This window comes from Artemia sp. Qi Xiang Cuo, chromosome 18 (genome assembly GCF_049724085.1).
Source record: "Artemia sp. Qi Xiang Cuo chromosome 18, ASM4972408v1, whole genome shotgun sequence".
In the NCBI taxonomy this organism is placed as follows: Eukaryota; Metazoa; Arthropoda; class Branchiopoda; order Anostraca; family Artemiidae; genus Artemia; species Artemia sp. Qi Xiang Cuo.
In genome coordinates, this window is record NC_142811.1 from 17,710,331 (window position 1) to 17,737,033 (window position 26,703).

At 35.4% G+C, this 26,703-nt stretch overlaps 1 long non-coding RNA gene across 1 annotated transcript in view; it reads right to left on the reverse strand.

The window, feature by feature from the left end:
* Window positions 1-26,703, reverse strand: part of LOC148941269 (uncharacterized) — a 64,153-nt gene that overhangs the window by 21,923 nt on the left and 15,527 nt on the right. Inside the window, exon 2 of the long non-coding RNA XR_016143239.1 lies at window positions 9,074-9,199. This is a non-coding gene — a long non-coding RNA (uncharacterized LOC148941269). The remainder of the gene's footprint in view (window positions 1-9,073; window positions 9,200-26,703) is intronic.

Sequence of the window (26,703 nt, forward strand, 5' to 3'; positions counted from 1 at the left end):
CTAAACGAATGTGGTGAAAAAATGAATGCATGGCTGGACCGATGCAACGCCAGTTTTGTCACTAAAACGTGGCCTACTCCCAGCGAATCTCTAAGTATCCCGCTTCACGTAAAAGAAGCACCACCCGAAATCTATAAATCGTGCCAAAAGCAGAAAGAATTTCTTGATTCCAAAGGTGCATCCGGAAAAGTACAGAAGGTAGTTATGAGAAGCAATACGCTGGTGTTGTATGTTAGAACCGAGCATGATGCAGAAGCTATAACTAATAGCATAAAATCGAATTCCGCGGCTGTAGATAAAGTCCATAAACTGAAATTCCTGGCAGTGGCTAAATTTGTCCCTCAAGATACAACAAACGAGGAGATTGAGTCTGCTATGGAAGGGATCCAAGAAGCGAAACGCGATGGTACTAGCAAGTCAGTCAAGCTAACATTCAGAGACAAAGAAGCTCTTGAAAAAGCACTGAAATATGACGTTTACGTCGGTTATTGCCATATCAAGGTGGACAAATATGTTGCCGCCCCTCTGAGGTGTTTTAAATGTCAAAAGTTTGACCACTTGCAACGAGATTGCCCTAACAATGCGAAGTGTTCCAGGTGCTCCGGCGATCACAAAAACCCTAAAGACAATCCCTGTGTCCGTGACACTAAATGTACTAATTGCTCTGGAAAGCATCCATGTTAAAGCTCGCAATGCCCGGTTTATAAAAGACAATTAGAGGCTAGTTCAAACAAACGTAAGCAATGAATGCAACTATCTTGCTTTATAGCAGAAATATATACGGGCACACTCCACAGAAGCTGTCTCTTTTAAGTGATCTAGTAACCAATCATAGCATAATATGCATTCAGGAACATTTGATAACATCCGATCATTCAGCAATCCTTGACCGAGTTCCAGGAAAGGACTATTTTTTACAGCCTGCTATCCGCAACAGCTCAGTTAGCAGGCCGAGTGGTGGAATCTTGATCACTGCAGACTCCAATTTGTAATGCACGCTAATTGATTCATGCGATTCTTTTTCTGCGATCAGAGTTCCTGGTCCAAATGGCTTTATAGTCATATCAGTGTACCTCTCTACAAATTATCGTGATGTCCTCTCAGAAAAGCACTATACGAAGGCTTATGCAAGACTCAGGAGGTTGATTGAACATTATAAGTCAGAAAAGATCATTATTAGTGGGGACTTCAACTGTTAGATCCTAGATGATGATTGTTTTTTCACAATATTCTGAGGGTGTCTGCGAGACACTACGGTCCCGGTTCCAAAATCCTAGTCCTTCACGTTTGTCCACAACGCATCCCTGGATACATCAGATATCGCTCACTTTTTCGTAAATTTCCTACTTCCGACCGTGATTAAAGCCATTGTTGACTTGGAACACAATTGTAGCGATCACCTTGGGATTAGCTTAATGGTACCATTCTCCATCTACAAGCGGTGCCCCGGGCGATCATGGTTTAAGAGTGAATGGTCATGGTCAAGAGTGAATGGCAAAGGATAGATCAGTACGAAGATATTCTTGACTCAACTCTTGCTAAAATCAAAGTACCGTTCCACATGCTTACTCATGGCCAAAATGAAGACAGACTAGCCCTGAACATCTTTTGCTCCGAAATTTTTCATTCGATGAAACTTGCGAAATCTGCTGCTGTTCCAGTGGCAAAAGTGTGCAACAACACTCTTAAAAAGGGATGAGATAATCCAAATATCAAGTTTGCCAAGAAGAGATCCAAGTTCTGGTACGAATTGTGGAAGAACTGCGACAAACCCCGCTCTGGTGTAGTTTTTCAGTGCTTTCGACATGCCAAAAAGAATTCAAACGTACTGTCGAGAATATGCAAGTCCAGCAAGTGGAGAAGTTGTCTTGTGATTGCATGAGTGACCCAAACATCTTATGGAAGTGATTCCAATCTAACAGGGCCGATGCTGATGTGTAAAGTCCCATTCCCGATGAAAGTTGGGTAAACCATTACAAGGACGTGTTTGCGCCACCACCCAACGAGCTGGACTCCGTATATAAATCTGAGTTAGATAGGCAATTAATCAGCGCGAAACTCCGCCGCACTGCTGTCATTGTTTACAAATGGCATATTGAGATAATTGTGAGAAAATTGAAAAAGAACAAGTCTCCAGGGCTCGATGGGATCACTCCGAAGCACTTACAGCACGGCACAGAACGTCTACATGAGTACTTAGCCTTACTATTCCAAATGAGCATCGAGCAGGGACTCACACCTGCCAACTTTCATGGTTGCCGCACATCCAATATTCTGAAAAAGAATCGAGATCCCTTGCTTTGTAAAAGCTACAGACCAATCACAGTTTCATCGGTTATCAGCAAATTATTTGAGAAGGTACTGTTGCCCCATATTACGTCGCACGCTCTAATGGGAGACAAAAAACTTGGATTCAGAATTGGGTTGGGTTGTGGAAACGCCCATCGGCTACTAAGAAGAATAATGAGGTCTACATCTTTAGTTAAAAAGCCACTCTTTGCCTGCAGTGTCAACATTTCCGCTGCGTTCGATTCTGTCGTCCAATCGCAGGCACTGTGGTGCCTCTTGGATCCAGGAGTCGACCCCCGCATTGTCCTTGTTCTCCATGACTGGTACTCCCACACGCATATTCGTCTAGCTTTGGGAGGGGAAACAATCGCCGGTCACCGCAAGCAAAAGCTTTCTGAACCCACTCGGCTCTTCAAAGGAGTTCGGCAAGGATCTGCTCTAAGCCCTATCATCTTTAATTCTGCGATTTACTCTGTAACTAGATTCGTTCGTGGGAGCTTCTTTTTGGAGGGCTTGGATCTAAGTTTCATTTCTTATGCAGATGACTTGTTGCTCCTAAGCAGCACGCTGAGGGGTCTACAAGAGAATCTTCGTCTTTTAGTGACCCAATACAGAAGAATAGGACTACGAGTCAACATAGAGAAAACCGAATTTATCGTTTTTAGCGGCACCAACTCGATTAATTCCAATCTTGTCCTTGACGGTATCAGAATCCAGCAGTCCCAGTCCCTAAATTACCTTGGTATCACGTATGGCCAGACGTCTAGGTCAACTAGAGGCTTGTTGGCTGAATCAGTCTGTAAATCTATCCGCTCAGCATATGGAAAAGCTCTCAAATGCAAGTGGTCATTTAATCGATTTATTAAGTCAAAACTATTCAACGCCGTCGTCTCTCCTGCCATCTGGTATATATCACCCTTGTGGGAAATGTTGTCCCTCACTGAGCGTCGAAAAATACGAACCACGTACTACAGGTTTGCAAAATTTTTGCTGAGACTTCCACTGAGATTTTCTAACACGGAGATCTCATCCATATATGGAATCATTGATCCATCAACCAAGGTGATTGATCTAGAACGAAGAGCCCAAGACGATCCCTCAGTAAACTCTACGACTCACTGCTGACTCAACAGTTTCTGTGAATGAAGTACCTGTATTTAATTTTTAGTGTTGAACATATTTTTCTTCTTTCTTTGTTTCATTTTGTACTCCGCTTTTTTTTTTCCATTTCTCCATTGTAAGCGGGCATAAATAAATAAATATATATATATATATATATATATATATATATATATATATATATATATATATATATATATATATATATATATATATATATATATATATATATATATATATATATATATATATATATATATATATATATATATATATATATATATATAAAATGGCTATCTCAAATTGTTATGGGATTGGTTTGGGGAAAAAAGAGCGGGGGGGGGGGCTAATTGCCCTTCGATCTCTTTTGACTCTTTAAAAGTGAACTAGAACTTTCTATTTTCAATCAAATGAGCCCTCTCTGTAGTTTATACGAGCACCCCCTCTATAAGAACCATGTATGCACCTAGGGAATAACTTACAACGCCTGTCCCTCGGCCCTAGGGGGTTGTGTCGACCCCGGAGTTTTAACACCTGATGTTTGAAACTATTTTTAAGAAAATGGCTGCCTCAAAATTTCTATCGGATGGGTATGGGGAAGAAAAAGGAGTGGAGGGTGAGGGGCTAGTAGCCCTCCGATCTTTTTTGACTCTGAAAAAGTGAACTAGAACTTTTAATTTCAAATCAAATAAGCCCTCTCTGAAGTTTATACAAGCATCCATTTCAAAAGAACCATATACGGTCCCACGACATAACTTGCAACGCCTGCCCCCAGGCCCTGGGGGACTGTGTCGACACCGGAGTTTTTGTTATCTGACCTTTGAATTATTTTAAAAAAATGGCTATCAAAATTTGTATCGGATGGGTTTGCGGAAAAAAGGGCGTGGGTCTAGTTCTCCTCCGATCTTTTTTGACTCTTAAAAATTTAACTAGAACTTTCAATTTCCATTCAAATGAGCTCTCACTGAAGTTTATACGAGCATCCCTTCCATAAAAACCATATATGTCACCAGGGCATAACTTGCAGCGCCTACCCCCAGGCCCTGGGGGGTTGTGTCGACACCGGAGTTTTTGTTATCTGACCTTTGAACTATTTCTAACAAAATGGCTAACTCAAAATTTTTATCGGATGCATTTGGGGGAGAAGAGGCGTGGAGGGCTAGTTGCTCTCTGATCACTTTTGACTCTTAAAAATGGGCACTAGAACTCTCGATTTCCAATCGAATGAGCCCCTTTTGAAGTTTATACGACGACCCCTTCCATATGAAGTGCCTCTGGAAAAAAATATTAATAAATAATAATAAAACACTGGAGCCGTATGGCCTTTACTATAGGCAACACTATAGGCTACCGTTGCCTCTGATAAAATTTCACCAAATACAAAATGATTATAACCTTTAGATTATTCAATTTAAATTTTGTGCCCTTAAAATTTCTGCACCCGGAGCAAATGCCCCCTATGTTCCTCCACTAAAACTTCCTCTGTCAGGGCGAGGGTGGAGGGGCAACCTACGATAAAATTTTTCATATCCATAGAAAGTCAATCTTTCTTTCTATCTAAATCTTGAAACAGTATTGAAAGATATAATGAACTTGAAGAGAAAGGTAAGAAAAAGCATTTTTCTGCACCGAAAAATTGAGGATTTCTTGGGACCGTTGGCTTCCAATGATTGAAACTTTGGTACAGTTTCTAGAATCGGATTCTACATATTCACGCCACCGCAGCTACAGATTTATTCTCTTGAGCTGTAGGTCGTTTTTGTTGACTTAACGGTAATTAGGGTCCATCCACAAAGAGATACTAATACCGAGATTTAGCCAGAGTTAATTTGAGCCAATTAGATTTTGCAATGAATTTTCTGATTGACTGAAAAATTTCCTGAAATATTCTGATTGGTTTAAATTAGCAGTTGCTAAACCTCGACATTAGTAATATCTCATTCTGAAAGGGGCATTAGTTGAAACATATTTTATTTCTCCCCCAGCGCCATAAATTATTTTGTGAAAGTCAGCATAGGAATTTAATTAGCTTTATGAAGGGCTTTATGCGCTTTACTGAAACTGTGTGTGAGGAGAGGGTGGTAAGCAAGGCCGTATCCAGGGGGGGGGGGTGTTACCCGGTTTGACCCCCCCCCCTCCCCAAAATTTTTGACCGAGTCGAAAATAAGTCGACAATTAGTAAAACCTAGGTAAAAATCAGTAAAATTAGTCAAAAACTGAGTCAAAAGTTAATAAACACCCCCCCCCCGAAAAAAAATCCTGGATCCGCCCTTGGTGGTAAGTCACCCGTAAGAAACTTTTCTTCTCGTAGAAGTATGCCACAATTACACGAGAAACACGTACCATTTTGCTTCATTGTGCATTTTGGTTTTGAAAAAAAAAGTATTTAAAAATTGATCAATCTAGAGGCTTGAATAAATCTAGCATCTGAACCACTCATTTAGTATAGACTGTTTATCAAGCCCTGTTCAAGGTTAAACTTATTGCTAATACTTGTCGGAATTTTCAACTATCTTTTTGTTTCAAACAGTTTGTGGTAACGAACTGTAAGTAAGGAGCGACCAGGCTCAATGGTAACCGAAACTAAAAAACGGAATTTTTATACCAATAGATACATCAAAAGAATCAGATTTTAATTTTGATTTCAAATATATAAGTTTTATCAAGTTTAATCTTACTCATCAAAAGTTACGCGCCGGAGAAAATTTGGCTGATTTTCGAAAAAAGGGGGAAAGACCCCTAAAAGTTATAGAACCTTAATGAAAATCACACCATCATATTCAGCGTATCAGAGAAACCTACTGTAGAGGTTTCAAGCTCCTATCTACAAAAATGTGGAATTTTCCATTTTTTGCCAGAAGAAAGATCACAGATGCGTGTTTTTTTTTTTTTTTTTTTTTTACAAGGGTAATCGTATTGAGCCAGTGGTCCTAGAATATCGTAGGAGGGCTCATTGGAACGGAAATTAAAAGTTCTAGTGCCCTTTTCAAGTGACAAAAAAAATGGAGGGCAACTAGGCCCCCCTCCCACGCTAATTTTTTTCTCAAAGTCGCCCAATTAAAATTTTGAGATAGCCATTTTGTTCAGCATAGTCGAAAATCTAATAAATATGTCTTTTAGGATGACTTAATCCCCCACATTTCCCAGGGGACGGGCTGCAAGTTATGAACTTTGCCCATTGCTTACATATTGTTTTGGTTATTGGGCATTTTCAGGAAGGATTTTTTTCTGGTGGGGGGGGGGCTGGAGGAAGGGGTTACCATGGAGAATCTTTCAGTGAAGGATGTTTCTTTGGGGTAAGGGACATTTCTATGAAGGGGGCGCCAGATTTCCAAACATTATTTAAAAAACGATCAGAAAATAAATAAAAAAAAAAAAAGTTTTTTCAACTGAAAGTTAGAAGCAACATTAGAACTTAAAACGAACAGAAATTATTACGTATATGAGGGGGTTCTACCCCAAGTCAATACCTCGCTCTTTACGCTACAGTTTTTTTTTAGTGCTTTCAAAAGAGCTATATATTCTAATTAAAAGGCCTATGTGATTCAGGGGTTTGTGAATTAAATTTTTTTTTAACTTTTAACGTAAAGAGCGTGGTATTGACTAAAAGGAGAACCCCCTCATATACGTAATAACATATACGTAATAAAAAAAAAACAATAAATACGGTTCAATAGTAATCGAAACTTTTAAAAACGGAATTTTGATGTCAATAAATGTATCAAAAGAATGGGCCTATAATGTTGATTCTAAATATGTAGATTATATTAAGTGTAGTATTACTCATCAAAGGCTACAAGCCTGATAAAATGGACATTGTTTTTTAAGGAGAGGGGAAAAATGCACTACAACAGGAAAAACTTTAAAAGAAATCCTACCTTTAGGTTCAGCATATCAAAAAACCCTATTACATAGGTTTCAAGCTCATATCTGCAAAAATCTGCAACTTTGTATTTTTTGCCAGAAGAAAAATATACGAATATAGAAGTTCGTTACGTAAGTTAATTTGTAAATCACGTCAGAACCAAATTTAGAGACAGCCATTTAGCAAAAGAAAAGTAAAATTTTTATGCAAATTTTGTTTACTTATTCAATGACGGTGAGCCAAAATCAAAGCTGCATTAACTAAAAAACGATCAGAAATTAAATTAAAAAAAAACAAGTTTTTGAAACTGAAAGTAAGGAGCGACATTAAAACGTAAAACGAACAGAAATTATTCCGTATATGAAAGGGGCTGTTTCAGTTTTTTATTGTTTTAAAAAATAAAGTCGTGAGACAGAGTCAAACTTTAGCGTAAAGAGCGAGGCGTTGAGAAGGGGACAACCCCTTTCATATACGGAATAATTACTGTTTGTTTTAAGTTTTAATGTCGCTCCTTACTTTCAGTTTAAAAAACTTGTTTTTTTATTTAATCTTATAAAGGAATAAAAATGGTGAATAGTGGAAGCTACAGTGATGACAGTGGTAAATTATGGTAGTGAGGCGTGGGCGCTCCAAAGACAAAGGAGAAATTGCTAGAGATTTTCCAGAGAAATTGCCTAAGGATTGTTTTGGGTGCCAATCTGACTGACCGTATCTCTAACAGTAAGCTGTACGAAAAAAGCGGCTCAATTCCACTTTCCAGGGCTACATTGAGAGAAAGGTTGAGATGGCTAGACACATTATGTGGATGAAGGATGACAGATTGACAAAGATCATTTTTGTCGGCCAACCGTCTAGGGCGGAACGAAAAGGAAGTCGTCCCCGAATGGGGTAGGAGGATGTCATAGATAAAGATCTAAGGGAAAAGGGAACTTCTTGGGAGGCTGTAAAGAGGATGGGCTTTGGAATAGATTGGGATGGAAGAGGAGCATGCGTAGCTGTGTTGGCTTCAGGAGGCTTGGTCCTGCAGTGAGCTGTTAGTAGTAGTAGTAGTGGTATTAGTTTGATCAACTGTCACAATTAGGATTTTTGTTCTTTAAAAGTGCCCTTTAATGGCCAATTATTTGTTTAAATAATTTTTTTGGGTGATATTAAACGAAAAGTCTGGGTGCAATTTAATGAAATTCTTTCAATGTTTTTCTAAAAAAAAAACAAGCTAGGTTTTCCTGGATACAAGTATACAATCGTATCTAGTATTTCTAGATGTCACTGCTAAATTCTTCGACGACTTCAACTGTTTATTCCTAAAAAACAATGCACTAGGTATCTAGTGGATTTAAGGATTTAAAGCCAAAATGAGCTTTTAGTTTTAAAAGTGACCGTCAATGGCAATTTAATGTCTCAGCTACCTGCTATATTTTGATTAGCCATGCTGCACAGTCGTTTTAGCTTCTCAAAACTGACCTTCCGTCAGCGACAAAAAACTTATTATACAAACATAACCCAATAATAGTTTAACGTCCGCCCAAAGAAATAGAAAACTTGTCCGAGGGGACAGCAAAAATAGACTAAAACAAGAAAAGAAAGTAATTCAACAAGTACTTCCTAATCGGCATAACAAACTAATGTTTTTTGTATTCTGATCAAGATGATTTAAAAATTAATCTCTCCCCCCTGCAAAGCACAGTAAACGTCGACCGGGTCGAAGCAATCAGCAGAGGACAAATTTCCGTACAATATCGTGTTATAATCGTAGACCAAAGATCTGAGCCTAAAAGAAATATTTACTATGGAAACACTCACATTGTCCCACAATCTGCCACCAGTGGCCTCCCGCTCCTCTGGGACTGAACTCAGACAAAGAAGGATCTGATCTTCCGACTCTGGGGTACGGGATGAGTAGAGGCCGTCGAACTTTTTCGTAGACAGCTGAAAAGGTATAAAAAAGTCCCTTATTATATTGTCATATTAATTAAGCCGATGTAGGAAAAAGTGTAAACAACCTGCACAAGACACAGGGTTGCCACCCGGTGAAAAAATCACTAGATTTTCATGATTTCTTGGTAGATTTAGTGACTTTCTTCAATAATCAGGGGTGCAGCTCCAGCATTTTATTGGGGGGGGCAAGAAGGGTCCATATCGGGATAGTCAAGGGGCATGGGCTATATAATAATTTTTTCTCCAAATTACGGGGGGAAAACTGCCCCCCTGCCCCCCAAACGACCCCCTGTCAATAATCGTTATTTATGTGCTGATTTAGTTATTTGTGGGTTTAGGCAATAAAATAATCACTAGAAATATTGATAAATCACTAGGGGTGGCAACCATGACAGGACATCATTAAAAATATTATTTTTTCTAACAAAAAAACGTTCACGGAGGGAACGCTAAGTCTATTTTTTAAATAGACAGAAGCTTGTTTTTAATGATATTATATTCCTTCCTACAGGGAGTTTAGTTTAACCTAAGAACAGATTTTTATTCTATCACGGTTGCAGCGGTAGCTGTGACCTAGAAAATAGCCTCTATTCCTTGTTTTTCTTTTTACTTTTCTTATCTTTTCTCTCTATTATTTTCCTATTCCGTTTTCTTTCATAAACTTCCTTGTTTGTTTTCTTTTTTCCTCTGTTCTTGGACATTGAAATAATATGTTCTTCGCTATATTTTATATTGTTAGTTTCAAGAAGAGTTAGGCGTGGTCTTGGTATGAAATCTTAGAAACGAGATTTGTTGAAGTATGAATTTCAAGCTGAATTTGTATAAAATAGGACAACAATGATAGCACCAAAGCAAATTTCTAGGAATCTCGGAAAAGAGCCTGATATACTCGAAAATAGTCAAAATGAAAACCCTCAAAATGAAAAGTGCGTCATTGTTTATCATGGTCAAAAACCCCAGTGTGGAGGGTCACAGGCCCCGTTCTTGAACAATAAAGAAAATCATTTTTTACATGGAAAGAACTAATGTCTCTCTTTTTAATTTTTCTTTTCGTCACTACTAAGGCACTAGAGATCATGGACCACCGTTTATGGGCTTATTTGAAAGCTAAACTAGGCTACTTCCAAGTGGTTAGGCAGATTCTAGGTTAGGCCAGTGGTGTCCATGGGTGCCCATAAGGGGGGGGGGGTCAGGAGGAGGGGGGGGGGCTCTAGCCACCTGGATGAATGACGCTGCCTTATATTTGTATTAATTTTAAAAACTTTTTCCAGCAAAGAAGTTTCTCAAAGAAAAGTAAAGAGCTTCATTAAGCCAAAAATGGACAGAAATGAAGTCAAATAATCAACCAAGTGTAAAATTACCACAAATCACAATCAACAAATAAATGAAACTCAAAACGAACAAAAATTAGAATAAATAGCCGAGTCAAGCTCAAAACGAGCAAAAATTAATATTACTAGGACTGACAACCCCCATGCCTTCTCAAGACATAATTTACATAATAATTTACAAAACATAATTTAGGCTTTACTTAACAAGCAAAAATAAAAAAAAGAACGTGGATTGACATTTTTTTTTTTTTTTTTTTTTTTTTATTTATTATTTTTTTTTTTTTATAACCAAAATTGAAAACTGCCTTTTCTAATCTTCTATCTAGGTTCTTACCACAAAATTAAAAAAAAAAATCATACAAATATAAAACCTTAAACCCTATAATTTTTTCTCAACTCTCCTTTTATTATTATTATCATTATTATATATATATATATATATATATATATATATATATATATATATATATATATATATATATATATATATATATATATATATATATATATATATATATATATATATATATATATATATATATATATATATATATATATATATATATATATATATATATATATATATATATATATATATATATATATATTTTAACAACACATCCTTGCCCACCAAGACACAAAAACTAATCCCTTCTACTTGACCAAACACATCTTCAATTTTCGCTTTTCTGACAGTTTAATAGTGTTTAATCAGTATAATCAGTGGGTTGACACAAAATCTTAAATTTTTTGCTCTTATTTAAGTAAAAAAAACAAAAACATTTAAACATATTTTGTTTTCAGTAAAGCGCAATATTTGTTCTGGTCTTGAGAAGGCATGGGGGTTATCAGCCCTACTAATGTTAATCTTTGCTCGTTTCAAGTTTGACTCGGCTATTTATTCTAATTATGTTCGTTTTGAGTTTCATTTATTCATTGATAGTGACTTGTGGTAGTTTTACGCTTGGACGATTATTTGACTTCATTTCTGCCCATTTTTGGCTTAATGGAGCTCTTTGCTTTTCTTTGAAAAAATTGTTTATTGGAAAAAAGTTTTTTTAAAATTAATTTCTGCTCCTTTTTATTTACAGTCATTTTTATAGAATTTTTTTTATATCTTTTCGGTTTTTTTTCCTATAAAAATTCATAGTTTGGCTTGCTATTTGTATGTTGGGAGAAACTTTTTCAATAATTTTTAATCCTGACACAAATAATATTTTAAATTCAATTTTATACCTCCTCAAGTTGACCTGACAAAATGAAACTTAATATCATTCCCAAAAGATTCTATCTATGCTCTTTGACAACCTGGGTACACTTTCACGTTATTTATTTATTTAAATTGTAAGAGCAGAAGTAGTAACAGTAGCAGCCTCAAAAGTTTCAACTATATACCCCCAGTCGTTCTCGATATCAGAGGCAATGCTATAGCGTTGCCTATAGTAAAGGCCAGACGGCTCCAATGTTTTATTATTTATTTATTATTATTTTTTTTCCCGGAGGCACTTCATATGGAAGGGGTCGTCGCAGAAACTTCAAAGGGGGCTCATTCGATTGAAAATCGAGAGTTCTAGTGCCTTTTTTAATACTCGAAAGTGACTGGAGGGCAACTAGCCCCCCCCCTACGCCCATCATTCTCCCAAACTCAACCAATCAAAATTTTGAGATCTCCATTTTGTTAACCGTAGTCAATTTCCAGATAGAAAATATGTTTTTGAGGAGGACACTCCCCCACAACCCTCAGGGCCAGGGTTTCAAGTTGTGCCCTGGGGGCATATAAGGTTTTTATGGAAGGCGTTGTCGTAGAAACGTCAAAACAGGCTCATTCGATTGGAAATTCAAAGGAACAGTGCCCTTTGTAATAGTCAAAAGTGATTGGAGGGAAACTAGCCCCCCCCACCGCCCATCATTCCCCCAAACACATCCAATCAAAATTTTGAGATAGCCACTTTGTTCAGCGTAGTTGATTTCAAGATAGAAAATATGTTTTTGAGGAGGACACTCTCCCACAACCCTCAGAGCAAGGGTTTTAAGTTATGCCCCGGGGACATATAAGGTTTTAATAGAAGGCGTTGTCGTAGAAACTTCAAAAAAGGCTCATTCGATTTGAAATTCTAAGGGCTAGTGCCCTTTCAAATATTTGAAAGTGATTGGAGGGCAATTAGCCCCCCCCCCACGCCCATCAGTCCCCTAAACACATCCAATCAAAGTTTTGAGATAGCCATTTTGTTCAGCGTAGTTGATTTCCAGATAGAAAATATGTTTTTGAGGAGGACACTCCCCCAAAACCCTCAGGGCAAGGGTTGTAAGTTATGCCCTGGGGGCATATAAGGTTTTTTATAGAAAGCGTTGTCGTAGAAACTTCAAAAAAGGCTAATTCGATTGGAAATTCAAAGGGCTAATGCCCTTATTAATAGTCGAAAGTGATTGGAGGGCAACTAGCCCCCACCCCCACGCCCATCATTCCCCTAAACACATCCAATAAAAATTTTGAGATAGGCATTTTGTTCAGCGTAAATGATTTACCAATAGAAACTGCGTTTCTGAAGAGGACACCCACACACAACTGTCGGGGCATGAGTGTTGGCTTATACTATGGGGGCATATAAGATATTTATAAATAGTGTTGTTATCGAAGGCTCATTCGATTGGAAATAAAAAGGGCTAGTGCTCTTTTTAATAGTCGAAAGTGATTGGAGGGCAACTAGCCCCCCTCTCATGCCCACCTTTTCCCCAAACACACCCAATCAAAATTTTGAGATAACCATTTTATTAAACGTAGTTTTAAGTTCTGGAAATTATTTATTTGAGGATGACAACTCCCCCAGAGCCCTCCGGGCAAAGGTTGTAAGTTATGCCTTGGGGGCATATAAGGTTTTGTATAGACAACGTTGTCGTAGAAACTTCAGAAAGAGCTCATTCGATTTGAAATTTAAATGGCTAGTTCCCTTTTTAATAGTCGAAAGTGATTCTAAGGCAACTGACACCCCTTCCACGCCCACCATTTCCCCAAACCTTCCAATCAAAATTTTGATAGAACCATTTTGCTCAACGTAGTTGAAAGTTCTGGAAATTATATGTTTGAGCAGGATACTCCCCCCACACTCTTCAGGGGCAAGGGTTATAAGTTATGTCCTGGGTGCATATGTGATTCATATGGAAAGAATGCTCGTAAAAATTTCAGAGAGGGTTCAATTGATTGGAAATTGAAAGTTCTAGTTCACTTTTTAAGCGTCAAAATATGTTGGAGGGTAACCATCTTCCCCCCCCCCCGCAAACCTTTTTTCCCAAATGCATCCAATAAAAATTTTAAGGTAGCTATTTTGTTAAAAAAAGCTCAAAGATCATATAACAGAAATTCCAGCGTCGACACAGCCCACCATGGCCCGGGGGCAGGCGTTGTAAGTTATGCTGTGAGGGAAAATATGGTTCTTATGGAATGGATGTTCGTATAAACTTCAAATATGGCTCATCTTATTCGAAATGGAAAGTTCTAGTTCACTTTTTAGAGTCAAAAGAATTCGAAGGGCACCTAGGCCCCCTCCCCGCCGCCCGTGTTGCCCGTTTTACCTCAAACCCATCCGATACGAACTTTGGGATAGCTTTTTTTTTTAAATAGTTCAAAGACCCTATAACGAAAGCTCAGGGATCAACACAGCCCCCCACGACCCGAGGGCAGGTGTTGTAGGTTATGCTTTGGGGGAATATATCGTTCTTATTGAAGGGATGCTCGTAAAAGATTCAGAAATGGCTCATTTGATTGGAAATTGGAAGTTCTAGTTCAGTTTTTCAGATTCAAAAGAGATTGGAGGGCAACTGCCCACCCCACGCCCCTTTTTCCCCAAATGCATCCAATAAAAATTTTGAGATAGCCATTAAGTTAAAAATTGCTCAAAATTCAGATAACAAAAACTCAGGTGTCGTCACAACCCCCCAGGGCCTGGGGGCAGGCGTTGTAAGTTATGCCCTGGGTTATATATTATTCGTATGAAAGGGATGCTCGTATAAACTACAGAGAGGGCTCATTTGATTGGATATTGAAAGTTCAAGCTCACTTTTTAATAATCAAAAGAGATCCGAGGGCAGCTAGCCCCCTTCCCATGTATTCTTTTTCAAAACCCATCTGATGAAAATTTTGAGATATAAATTTTGTTGAAAATAATTCAAAGGTCGGATAAGAAAAAATCCGTTGTCAATAGAGCCCCCCAAGGCACAGGGGAAGGCGTTCTAAGTTATGCCCTAAGAGCATGTATGATTCTTATGAAAGGGATGATCGTATAAACTTCATAGAGGGGTCATTTGATTGGACGTTGAAAGCTTTAGTTCACTTTTTAAGAGTCAAGAGTTAAACTAGCCCCCTCCCCACGTGTTTTTCCCCAAACCCATCCGCTAAAAATTTTGAGATATCCAGTGTTTTGGAAATTGTTCAAAAATTAGATAATAAAAACACCCCCCCCAGAGCCCGGGGGATAGGCGTTGTAAGCGTTGTCCTGGGGGCGTATATGGTTCTTATGAAAGGGATGCTCGTATAAACTTCAGAGGGGGCTCATTTGATTGGAAATTGAAAGTTCTTGTTCAATTTTTAAGAATCAAAAGATATCCGAGGGCAACTAGCCCCCTTAGGCAGCGCTATCGCGCTACCTAAGCCGGGTAACCCCCCTAAAATTCAGCTTATGGGCGCCCATGATGGTGTCCATTTACAAAAATTGAGGAAGGGTGGGGCAAAATGTATTTTGATGCCTAGAGGGGTGCGTAATCTATTGAAAAACTTGTTGTTTTTTCAGTTTTTTAAAATGAAAATGCTAAAAAAGCAATTTTTTCAATGAAAATGGTTCAGAAAGAGTATTTTTTTAAATCTAGGGGGGGGGGGGGGTCAAAACTAGAAAATGTTCTGGTACCTTCCTCCATTCCCAATCGACGCCACTAGAACTAGCAGGCAAATACAACATCGTAGAGAGGTGTTTAAAGGCTCAATTCAAAGCTATTGATCATTTAAGTGTGATTTTTATAGATTGATAGTTGGAAAGAGCATAAAAAGCCACATCGAACGTTGATGGCGCTTTGAAGTTAGTAGAAAGGCCTTACTGACTCGTGACAGCACACCATATATGGGCATAGAGTCCCTAGGGAGAACACGTGGTTAATCAAAGTGGGTCAATGACCTAAATTTCCAAAGGTCGATTTATTTGCTGTTGTTGTTGTTTTGGCCAAGTGCTTGCTCGAGGCGAATGTTATGCCGTCCAGGAATTAGGAAACAGTATAATTCCCCTTAGTAACAACAAATTAATTCCCCTTTCTTGACAAAATCAATCAACCATGACATCATCTGTCAGACATTAAAAAACTTTGCCCAGAAACAATTCTCCAGGAATAGACCCAAGTCATTAATAAAACTTCGCCCCCGGAAACAATTCTACTGGTCGAACTCCAAAAGACATTAATACAACTTCGCCATGGAAACAATTCTCCAAGAAACATCTTAGCGATGAATAGATTAACGCGGGAAAGGGTTTCCTAGTAATTTGAAATGTGACAGCGCAGGGATGCCAAAAAAAAAGGAACACGCTGAAATTACGATTAGGGGATATTTGGGCGACACCGTTTTAGACATTTTAGGGAATTATTTCGGCGAAACAGTTAGAGACATTTTAAAAGATGATTTTAAAAGATGATTTTAGAAGAGGATTTGAGGGTGAAACTCTGTGGTCATTATAATACACAAGTTGTATTTGACCAGTGTTGTGAAGTCCTCTACCCCAACCCCAAAGGGCTCCGATCCCCATACCCAAACCCTACTTTACTTTACCCAAAACCAACTTTACTTTACAGCTTTTTGAATGCACCAACACCAAGCAATACTTTTCAAGAGCATTTCAGAACAAGTTCTTTTCTTAATGTCCCTCCTAAACCCATTTTACAAATTGAAGTACCCATCCTTTACACCCACAAATTTACTTTACAGCTTTTTGAATGCTCCAACACCAAGCAATACTTTTCAAAAGGCATTTCAGAACAAGTTCTTTTCTTAGTGACCGTCCTAAACCCATTTTACAAATTGAAGTACCCATCCTTTTCACCAACAACTTTACTATACTGCTTTTTTGAATGCTCCAACACCAAGCAATACTTTTCAAAGGCATTTCAGAACAAGTTCTTTTCTTAATGTCCCTCCTAAACCCATTTTACAAGTTGAAGTGCCCATCCTTTACACCCACAACTTTACTTTACATATTTTTGAATGCTCCAACATCAATCAATACTTTTCAAATGGTATTTCACACCAATTTCTTTTCTTAATAACCCTCCTAAACCCATTTTACAATTTTAAGTACCCATCCTTTTCAACCACAACTGTACTATACAGATTTTTGAATGCTCTAACATAAAGAAATACTTCTCAAAGGGCAATTAAGAACAATTTCTTTTCTTAATGTCCATCCTAAACCCATTTTACAAGTTGAAGTACCCATCCTTTTCACCCACAACTTTACTTTACAGCTTTTTGAATGCCCAACACCAAGCAATACTTTTCAAAAGGCATTTCAGAACAAGTTATTTTCATAATGTCAATCCTAAACCCATTTTACAAGTTGAAGTACCCATCCTTTTCACCCACAACTTTACTTTACAGCTTTTTGAATGCCCAACACCAAGCAATACATTTTAAAAGACATTTGAGAACAAGTTCTTTTCTTAATGTCCTTCCTAACCCCATTTTACAAATTTAAGTACCCATCCTTTTTACCCACAACTCTACTTTACAGCTTTTTGAATACCCCAACACCAAGCGATACTTTTCAAATGCATTTCAGAACAGGTTCCTTTCTTAATGGCCGTCCTAAACCCATTTTACAAATTGAAGTACCCATCCTTTTAGCTTAGAGTTTTAGTTTGGTTTAGTTTTAGTTAAAAGTTTAGAGTTTTTAGCTTAGAGTCTTAGCTTAGAGTTTTATTTAAAGTTCTAGTTTAGTTTAGTTACAGTTAAGAAATTAGAGTTTTAGCTTAGAGTCATAGCTTAGAATTTTACTTAAAGTTATAGTTTGGTTAAGTTTTAGTTAAGAGTTTCGAGTTTTAGCTTAGAGTCTTAGCTTAGAGTTTTTGTTAGAGTTCTTCTTTAGTTTAGTTTTAGTTAAGAGTTTAGAGTTTTACGTTAGAGTCTTAGCTTAGAGTTTTAGTTAGAGTTGAAGTTTAGTTTAGTTACAGTTAAGAATTTAGAGTTTTAGCTTAGAGTCATACCTTAGAGTTTTACTTAAAGTTATAGTTTGGCTAAGTTTTAGTTAAGAGTTTCGAGTTTTAGCTTAGAGTCTTAACTTAGACTTTTTTTGTTAGAGTTCTAGTTTAGTTTAATTTTAGTTAAGAGTTTGATGTTTTACCTTTGAGCTTCAGTTAGAGTTCTAGTTTAGTTTAGTTTTAGTTAAGAGTTTTGTGTTTTACCTTAGAGTCTTAGCTTAGAGTTTTAGTTAGAGTTCTAGTTTAGTTTAGTTTTAGTTAAGAGTTTAGAATTTTAGCTTAGAGTCTTAGCTTAGAATTTTTGTTAGAGTTCTAGTTTATTTTAGTTTTAGTTAAGAGTTTAGAGTTTCTAGCTTAGAATCTTAGCTTAGAGTTTTTGTTGAAGTTCTAGTTTAGTTTAGTTTTAGTTAATAGTTTAGAGTTTTAGCTTAGAGACTTAGCTTAGAGTTATAGTTTAGTTTAGTTTTAGTTAAGAGTTTAGAGGTTTTTACCTTAGAGTCTTAGCTTATAGTTTTTGTTAGAGTTCTAGTTTAGTTTAGTTTTAGTTAAGAGTTTGGTGTTTTACCTTAGAGTCATAGCTTAGAGTTTTAGTTAGAATTCTAGTTTAGTTTAGTTTTAGTTAAGAGTTTAGAATTTTAGCTTAGAGTCTTAGCTTAGAGTTTTTGTTAGAGTTCTAGTTTATTTTAGTTTTAGTAAAGAGTTTAGAGTTTTTAGCTTAGATTTTTAGCTTAGAATTTTTAACATCTCTCCATGTTTAAGTTAGGTTAGGTTAGGCTAGATTAAGTTATGTTAGGTTAGGTTAAGTTAGCTTAGGTTAGATTAGCCTACGTACGCGCGCGTACGTAGGCTAACTTAACCTAACCAAACTTAACCTAACCTAACATAACTTAATCTAGCCTAACCTAACCTAACCTAACTTAAACATGGAGAGATGTTTACTAGCTAACCTAGCCTAACTTAGCTAACCTAACCTAACTTACCTAACCTGACTTAACCTAATCTAACCTAACTTAATCTAGTCTAACCTAACCTAACCTAACCAAACTCGCCGGAAAATCCCCCCAACCCTAACCTAACCAACCCATACTCGCCGGAAAAGGACCTCAGGTAGAAGGTTTACCATTTATATTAGTTTAAAGATTAAATAGTTCTACGGATAAGCTAACCTAATAAAACCTAAATTAAACATGGAGACAACGAACCTCTAACCTAACCTAAACTAACCAGTTGTTTTGGTATTTCTATGAAATATCGTGTAGTTTTGCGGTTATGCTAGTTTAGACTAAACTTCAACTCTAACTAAATCTCTAAGCTAGGATTCTAGGCTAAACCTCTAAACTATAACTATTAACTAAAACTAAACTAAACAATAACTCTAACTAAAACTCTAAGCTAAGACTATAAGCTAAATCTATAAACTCTTAAATATAACTAAACTAAATGAAACTTCAACCCTAACTGAAACTCTAATCTAAGACTTTAAGGTAAAAATCAAAAGTCTTAACTAAAACTATACTAAAACTCTAACTAAAACTCTAAGCTAAGACTTTAAGGTAAAACTCTAAACTCTTAACTATAACTAAACTAAGCAAGAACTCTAACTAAAACTCTAAGCTAAGACTCCAAGCTAAAACTCTAAACTCTTAACTATTACTAAACTAAACTTCAACTTTAACAAAAACTCTAAGCTAAGATTCTAAGGTAAAACACTAAACTCTTAACTAAAAGTAAACTAAACTAGTACTCTAACTTAAACTCAAAGTTAAAAAATCAAACTATTAACTAAAATTAAAATAAACTATAAATCTAAAAAAAAATCTAATATAATACTCTAAGGTAAAAATATAAAATATTAAATAAAACTAAAATAAACTAGAACTCTAACAAAAACTCTAATATAAGACTCAGCTAAAACTCTAAAATCTTAAATAAAACTTAAACAAACTATAACTTTAAGTAAAACTCTAAGCTATGACTCAAAGCTAAAACTCTAAATACTTAACTGTAACTAAACTAAACTTTAAATCTAACTAAAACTCTAAGCTAAGACTCTATGGTAGAACTCTAAACTCTTAACTAAAACTAAATTAAACTAAAACTCTAAATAAAACTAAGCTAAGACTCTAAACTAAAAACTCTAAACTCTTAACTAAAACTAAACTAAACAAGAACTCTAATTAAAACTCTAAGTCTAAGATAAAAAACCCTAAACTAAAGCTAAACTAAACTAGAACTTCAACAAAAACCTTAAACTAAGACTCTAAGCTAAAAACACTAAGCTCTTAACTAAAACTAAACTAAACTAAAACTCTAAGCTATGACTCTAATCTAAAACTCTAAACTCTTAAGTAAAACTAAACTTTACCAAAAACTATAAGCTAAGACTCTAAGCTAAAACTCTAAACTCTTAACTATAACTAAACTAAACTTCAACTTTAACAAAAACTCTAAGCTAAGACTCTAAGCTAAAACTCTAGACTCTTAACTAAAACTAAACCAAACTAGAACTCTAATTAAAACTCTAAGTCTAAGCTAAAACTCTAAACTAAAACTAAACTAAACTAGAACTTCAACAAAAACTCTAAACTAAGACTCTAAGCTAAAAACACTAAACTCTTAACTAAAACTAAACTAAACTAAAACTCTAAGCTATGACTCTAATCTAAAACTCTAAACTCTTAAGTAAAACTAAACTTTAACGAAAACTCTAAGCTAAGACTCTAAGCTAAAACTCTAAACTCTTAAATATGACTAAACTAAACTTCAACTTTAACAAAAACTCTAAGCTAAGACTCTAAGCTAAAACTCTAAACTCTTAACTAAAACTAAATTAAACTAGAAATATAACCAAAATTCTAAGCTAAGACTCTGAACTAAAACTCTAAACTCTTAACTAAAACTAAACTAGACTAGAACTCTAATTAAAACTCTAAGTCTAAGCTAAAACTCTAAACTAAACTAGAACTTCAACAAAAAACTCTAAACTAAGACACTAATCTAAAAACTCTAAACTCTTAACTAAAACTAAACTAAACTAGAACTCTAACAAAACTCTAAGATAAGACTCTAAGCTAAAACTCTAAACTCTTAACTAAAACTAAACTAAACTAAAACTCTAAGCTAAGTCTCTAAGGTAAAACACCAAACTCTTAACTATAACTAAACTAAACTAAAACTCAAACAAAAACTCTAAGCTAAGACTCTAAGCTAAAACTCTAAACTCTTAGCTATTACTAAACTAAACTAGAACTCTAACACAAACTATAAGCTAAGACTCTAAGCTAAAACTCTAAACTCTTAACTAGAAGTAAACTAAACTAGAAATCTAACTGAAACTCTAAGCTAAGACTCTAAGCTAATTACCCCTGGGGGCTCGTAGTATAATTGATTTGGAAAATAAGAAGGTTCATTTTTATAATTATTTTAATGAATGTATTAATAGAAATTTGGACTTTGTGGTTCCAGCTTTTAACCCCCCTGAGGATTCTAAATTTGTTTTTAGTTATGATTTTCATGATGTTGAGTATCGGCATGGTGGATCGGAAGATTTTGGGATTTTTCATTTGAATTGTCAGGGCCTAAATACGACATTTGAGTTTTTAGCGAATCTAGGTAAACTTAATCTTTTCCATGTGTTTGCTTTGACGGAGACCTGGTTGAAGGACCACAATTCTGTTCTTTTAGATATACCTGGATATACTTTGCTTATTCGGAACCGGGAGTTACGTCAACACGGGGGTCTTGCGGCTTATGTTCGTGAAGATCTCCGTGTTAGAGTCCGAGATGATCTAAGTGAATATAAGGAAATGGTGTGTGAAACACTAGTATTACAAGCTAAATTGAATAATGTTGATACACATTTAGTAATTGTATATAGGCCTCCTTCTGGTTCTATTCAAGAATTTTTTGAGAATCTTCATGAACAGCTGGCAAAAGTACAAATCAGTAATAACTCTTGTTTTGTTCTAGGTGACTTTAATATTAACATGCTGGATATGGAGTCTTCTGTGACTTCTCAGTTATTAAATTTGTGTATGTCTTATGGGCTGTTCCCAACGATTAACATCCCAACTAGAGTTTCTAGGACGTCTGCAAAACTTTTGGATAATATTTTTTCCAATTCACCTTTTAGATCGCCAAGAGTTCTTGTAAATGTGGAATCTGACCACTTTGGTGTTTTTGCAGATTTTGAGGTATCTATCCCTAAGCGAGAAACTCCTGAACGGAGTAAAAGAGTTGTAGTTTTTGTTAGTAGTGCCCTATTGAAACTAAAAAATAATATAGTTCATATTGATTGGGTATCTCTTTTTGGAAATGAGAGTGATGTAGCCTAAATACTAAATTTTCACTCTTTTATAGTAAGCTTTTAGAAATGGTTAAGAAAGTGGGAGCAGTGAAGAATTCGAAAGGTCGAAAACATAAAGGGAGGAAGCCATGGATAACGCATGACCTTCTTCAAAAACTAAATGTAAGAGATAGACTGTTTAAGTCACAAGCTTTAAGACCGACGGATGAGAATAAAGAGCGATACCGTGCTTTTCGTAATTGTTTGAATAATCTCCTCCGTGAGGCTAAACAAAAATATTTTAGTATGAAGTTCAATGATGTTAAAGGTAACCCGTTGAAAACTTGGCAAATAATCCGTAATGTTATAGGTCAGCGGTCTAATATTCTACCAACGGAAGTGACTGTTAATGAGGTTATAATTGCAGATGGTACTGGGATATGTAATGAGTTTTTAAATCATTTTTGTTCAGTAGGCCTACAAATAGCCGAGATGATTTCCTCGTCTGCAGATGACCCACCCTTTGGATCTACTCTACCATCTCCTGCAAATGTATCGCTAAATCTAAAGATGATTACATTAGATGAGTTAAGGGATATTATCTATAGTATGAAAAATAGTTCGTCCGGTAGTGACCTAGTTTGCCTAAAAATTCTAAAATACATTTTCCCTTGTATATCTGGTGTTTCGACATCACTGATTAATGATTTCGTCCGTCAAGCAAGGTTTCCAGATTGTTTAAAAAATGTAAGAGTGACACCGGTTTATAAAGATGGTGATAGCAATGATTTGGGTAATTATCGCCCAATATCAGTCTTGCCACTTATTTCTCGTCTTATTGAAAAATGTTTTAGTAATCGGTTGACCTATTTCTTAGAGAAGTTTACATTGGTGAATAATAATCAGTTTGGTTTCAGAAAAGATAGGAAGACAGAGGGTGCATTGATATTTTTGACTAGTATAATTAACATAGCTTTAGATGAAGGATTTAAGGTTGGTGCAGTGTTTCTAGACTTACAGAAGGCTTTTGATACAGTTGACCATGGCCTACTCCTGGAAAAATGCGAGGTCTATGGGATCCGTGGTAAAGCTCTTGACTTTATACGGAGTTTCCTTAGTAACCGGTACCAGTTTGTAGAGATGACTTGTGTACAATCAGGCGCCCGCCCAGTGACTAGTGGTGTCCCGCAGGGGTCAGTTCTTGGTCCGATTCTTTTTTTATTGTATATTAATGATATGCCTGATTGTATCCCAAGTTGTTGTTTTAATGTTAGTGATATGGTCAAAAATCTCAGGAATGAGACGGTGTCCTTATTTGCTGATGACACAGTTGCTGTTAGTACCGCGAAGACAGAAGAATTACTTCAGACATCGATGAAAGATGCTATTGATAGGTTATATTCCTGGTTGAGGGTAAATAGATTAAAGATTAATCTGGGTAAGACTAATTTTGTTATTTTTTCCCGTTCACCAGATTTTTATCCATGGTTTCAGGATATTGCAAAAGAGTATGGAGCTTTAAAGCGGGTGTGTTCTTATAAGTACCTGGGGGTTTATATTGATGATGTTTTATCATTCAAGCGCCATGTACATTATGTTTGTAAAACCGTGTCTCGTAACTTGGGTATAATGAGAAAACCTAAGCATTTTTTTCCTCATTTTGTTATGCGCCTTCTTTATTTTTCCCTTATCCATCCATATATATTGTATTGTAGTAGCGTTTGGCTTGGAACATTTCCTTCTATTGCTCAGCCAGTACGAGTTCTACTAAAAAACGCTGTTTGGCTGTTAGATGGCCTACAACCCCGGGAGTTGGTACGAAACGTGTATGAGCGTGTAAAGATACTGCCAGCTTCCGGATTAAGGGAGTTGTATACACTTCTATTCATTTTTAGGATTCAGAGGGGTATAAACCTCCCGTGTTTTGATAGCTTGGCTAACCTGAGATCTTTTGTCCATGATTATGATACTAGGTCATCTGCAGAGATTAATATTCCACTGGTAGTTTCGGCCCGATCGATGTTTTCTTTGCTTCACAGGGGGATCAGAAGTTGGAACCATCTTGATCAAAATACAAAAAATATAGGTGATATTTCTTCGTTTAAGATAGTAATTAAAGGGAGGCTTTTTAGTAAGTATGAATTTTAGGTTTTTTTTTTTTTTTTTTTTTAATAATGATATTGGTAAATTTTTATGGCTCCTGGGGGTGATGATTGTTAATATGATTGCAAATTTAATTAAAATGTTAAGGTTTAAGGTTTTTGGTGCTGTTTGGGGACTGTGATATAGATAGGTTATTATTTTTTTCGTTTTTTTTTATTGTTTTGTTACGTTAGTGTATTTTTGCCACCCCCTTGGACAAGTTTTTACTTCTTGGGGTGGCCACTAAACTTATGTTATATTGTTTGTTTGTTTAAAATAAATCTATCTCTCTCTCTCTCTAAGAACTCGAGACTCTTAACTATAACTAAACTAAACTAGAACTCTAACACAAACTATAAGCTAAGACTCTAAGCTAAAACTCTAAACTCTTAACTAAAACTAAACTTAACTAGAACTCTAACTAAAACTCTAAGCTATGACTCTAAGGTAAAACTCTAAACTCTTAACTATAACTTTACTAAACTATAACTTTAACTAAAACTCTAAGCTATGACTCTAAGCTAAAACTCTAAATTCTTAACTATAACTAAACTAAACTAGAACTCTAACTAAAACTCTAAGCTAAGACTCTAAGGTAAAACTCTAAACTCTTAACTAAAACTAAACTAGAACTCTAACAAAAACTCTAAGGTAAGACTCTAAGCTAAAACTCTAAATTCTTAATTGTAACTAAACTAAACTTCAACTCTAACTAGAACTCTAAGCTAAGACTCTATGGTAAAACTCTAAACTCTTAACTAAAACTAAACTAGAACTCTAACTAAAACTCTAAGATAAGACTCTAAGCTAAAAAACTCTAAACTCTTAACTAAAACTAAACTAAACTAGAACTCTAACAAAAACTCTAAGCTAAGACTCTAAGCTAAAAAACTCTAAACTTTTAACTAAAAGTAAAGTAAACTAAAACTCTAAGCTAAGACTCTAAGCTAAAACTCTAAACTCTTAACTATTACTAAATTAAACTTCAACTTTAACAAAAACTCTAAGCTAAGACTCTAAGCTAAAACTCTAAACTCTTAACTATTACTAAACTAAACTTCAAATTTAACAAAAACTCTAAGCTAAGACTCTAAGCTAAAACTCTAAACTCTTAACTATTACTAAACTAAACTAGAACTTCAACAAAAACTCTATGCTAAGACTCTAAGCTAAAAACTCTATGCTAAGACTATAAGCTAAAAACTCTACACTCTTAATTAAAACTAAACTAAACTATAACTAAAATTAAAACTCTAAGCTATTACTCTATTATAAAACTCTAAACTCTTAAATATAACTAAAATAAACTACAACTTTAACAAAAGATATAAGCTAAGACTCTGATCTAAAAATTTAAAATCTTAACTAAAAATAAACTAAACTAGAACTCTAACACAAACTATAAGCTAAGACTCTAAGCTAAAACTCTAAACTCTTAACTAAAACTAAACTGATCTAGAACTCTAACAAAAACTCTAAGCTATAACTCTAAGGTAAAACTCTAAACTCTTAACTATAACTTTACTAAACTATAACTTTAACTAAAACTCTAAGCTATGACTCTAAGCTAAAACTCTAAATTCTTAACTATAACTAAAGTAAACTAGAACTCAAACTAAAACTCTAAGCTAAGAATCTAAGCTACAAAACTCTAAACTCTTAACTAAAACTAAACTATAACTCTAAGCTAAGTCTCTAAGCTAAAACTCGAAACTCTTAACTAAAACTTAACTAAACTACAACTTTAATTAAAACTCTAAGCTATGACTCTAAGCTAAAACTCTAAACTCTTAAGTATTACTAAACTAAACTTTAAGTCTAACAAAAACTCTAAGCTAAGACTCTAAGCTAAAACTCTAAACTATTAATTAAAACTAAACTAAACTAAAACTTCAACAAAAACTCTAAGCTAAGACTCTAAGCTAAAAACTCTTAACTAAAACTAAACTAAACTAGAACTCTAACAAAAACTCTAAGCTAAGACTCTAAGCTAAAATTCTAAACTCTTATCTAAAACTAAACTAAACTAGAACTCGAACTAAAACTCTAAGCTAAGATTCTAAGGTAAAAGACCAAACTCTTAACTAAAACTAAACTAAGCTAGAACTCTAACTGAAACTCAAAGGTAAAACATCAAACTCTTAACTAAAATTAAACTAAACTAAAACTCTATAAAAAAAACTCTAAGTTAAGACTAAACTAAATTAGAACTCTAACAAAAACTCTAAGCTAAGACTCTAAGCTAAAAACTCTAAACTATTAACTAAAACTAAACTAGAACTTCAACAAAAACTCTAAGCTAAGACTCTAAGCTAAAAACTCTAAACTCTTAACTAAAACTAAAATAAACTAGAACTCTAACAAAAACTCTAAGCTAAGACTCTAAGCTAAAATTCTAAACTCTTAACTAAAACTAAAATAAACTAGAACTCAAAATAAAACTATAAGCTAAGACTCTAAGGTAAAACACCAAACTCTTAACTAAAACTAAACTAAACTAGAACTCT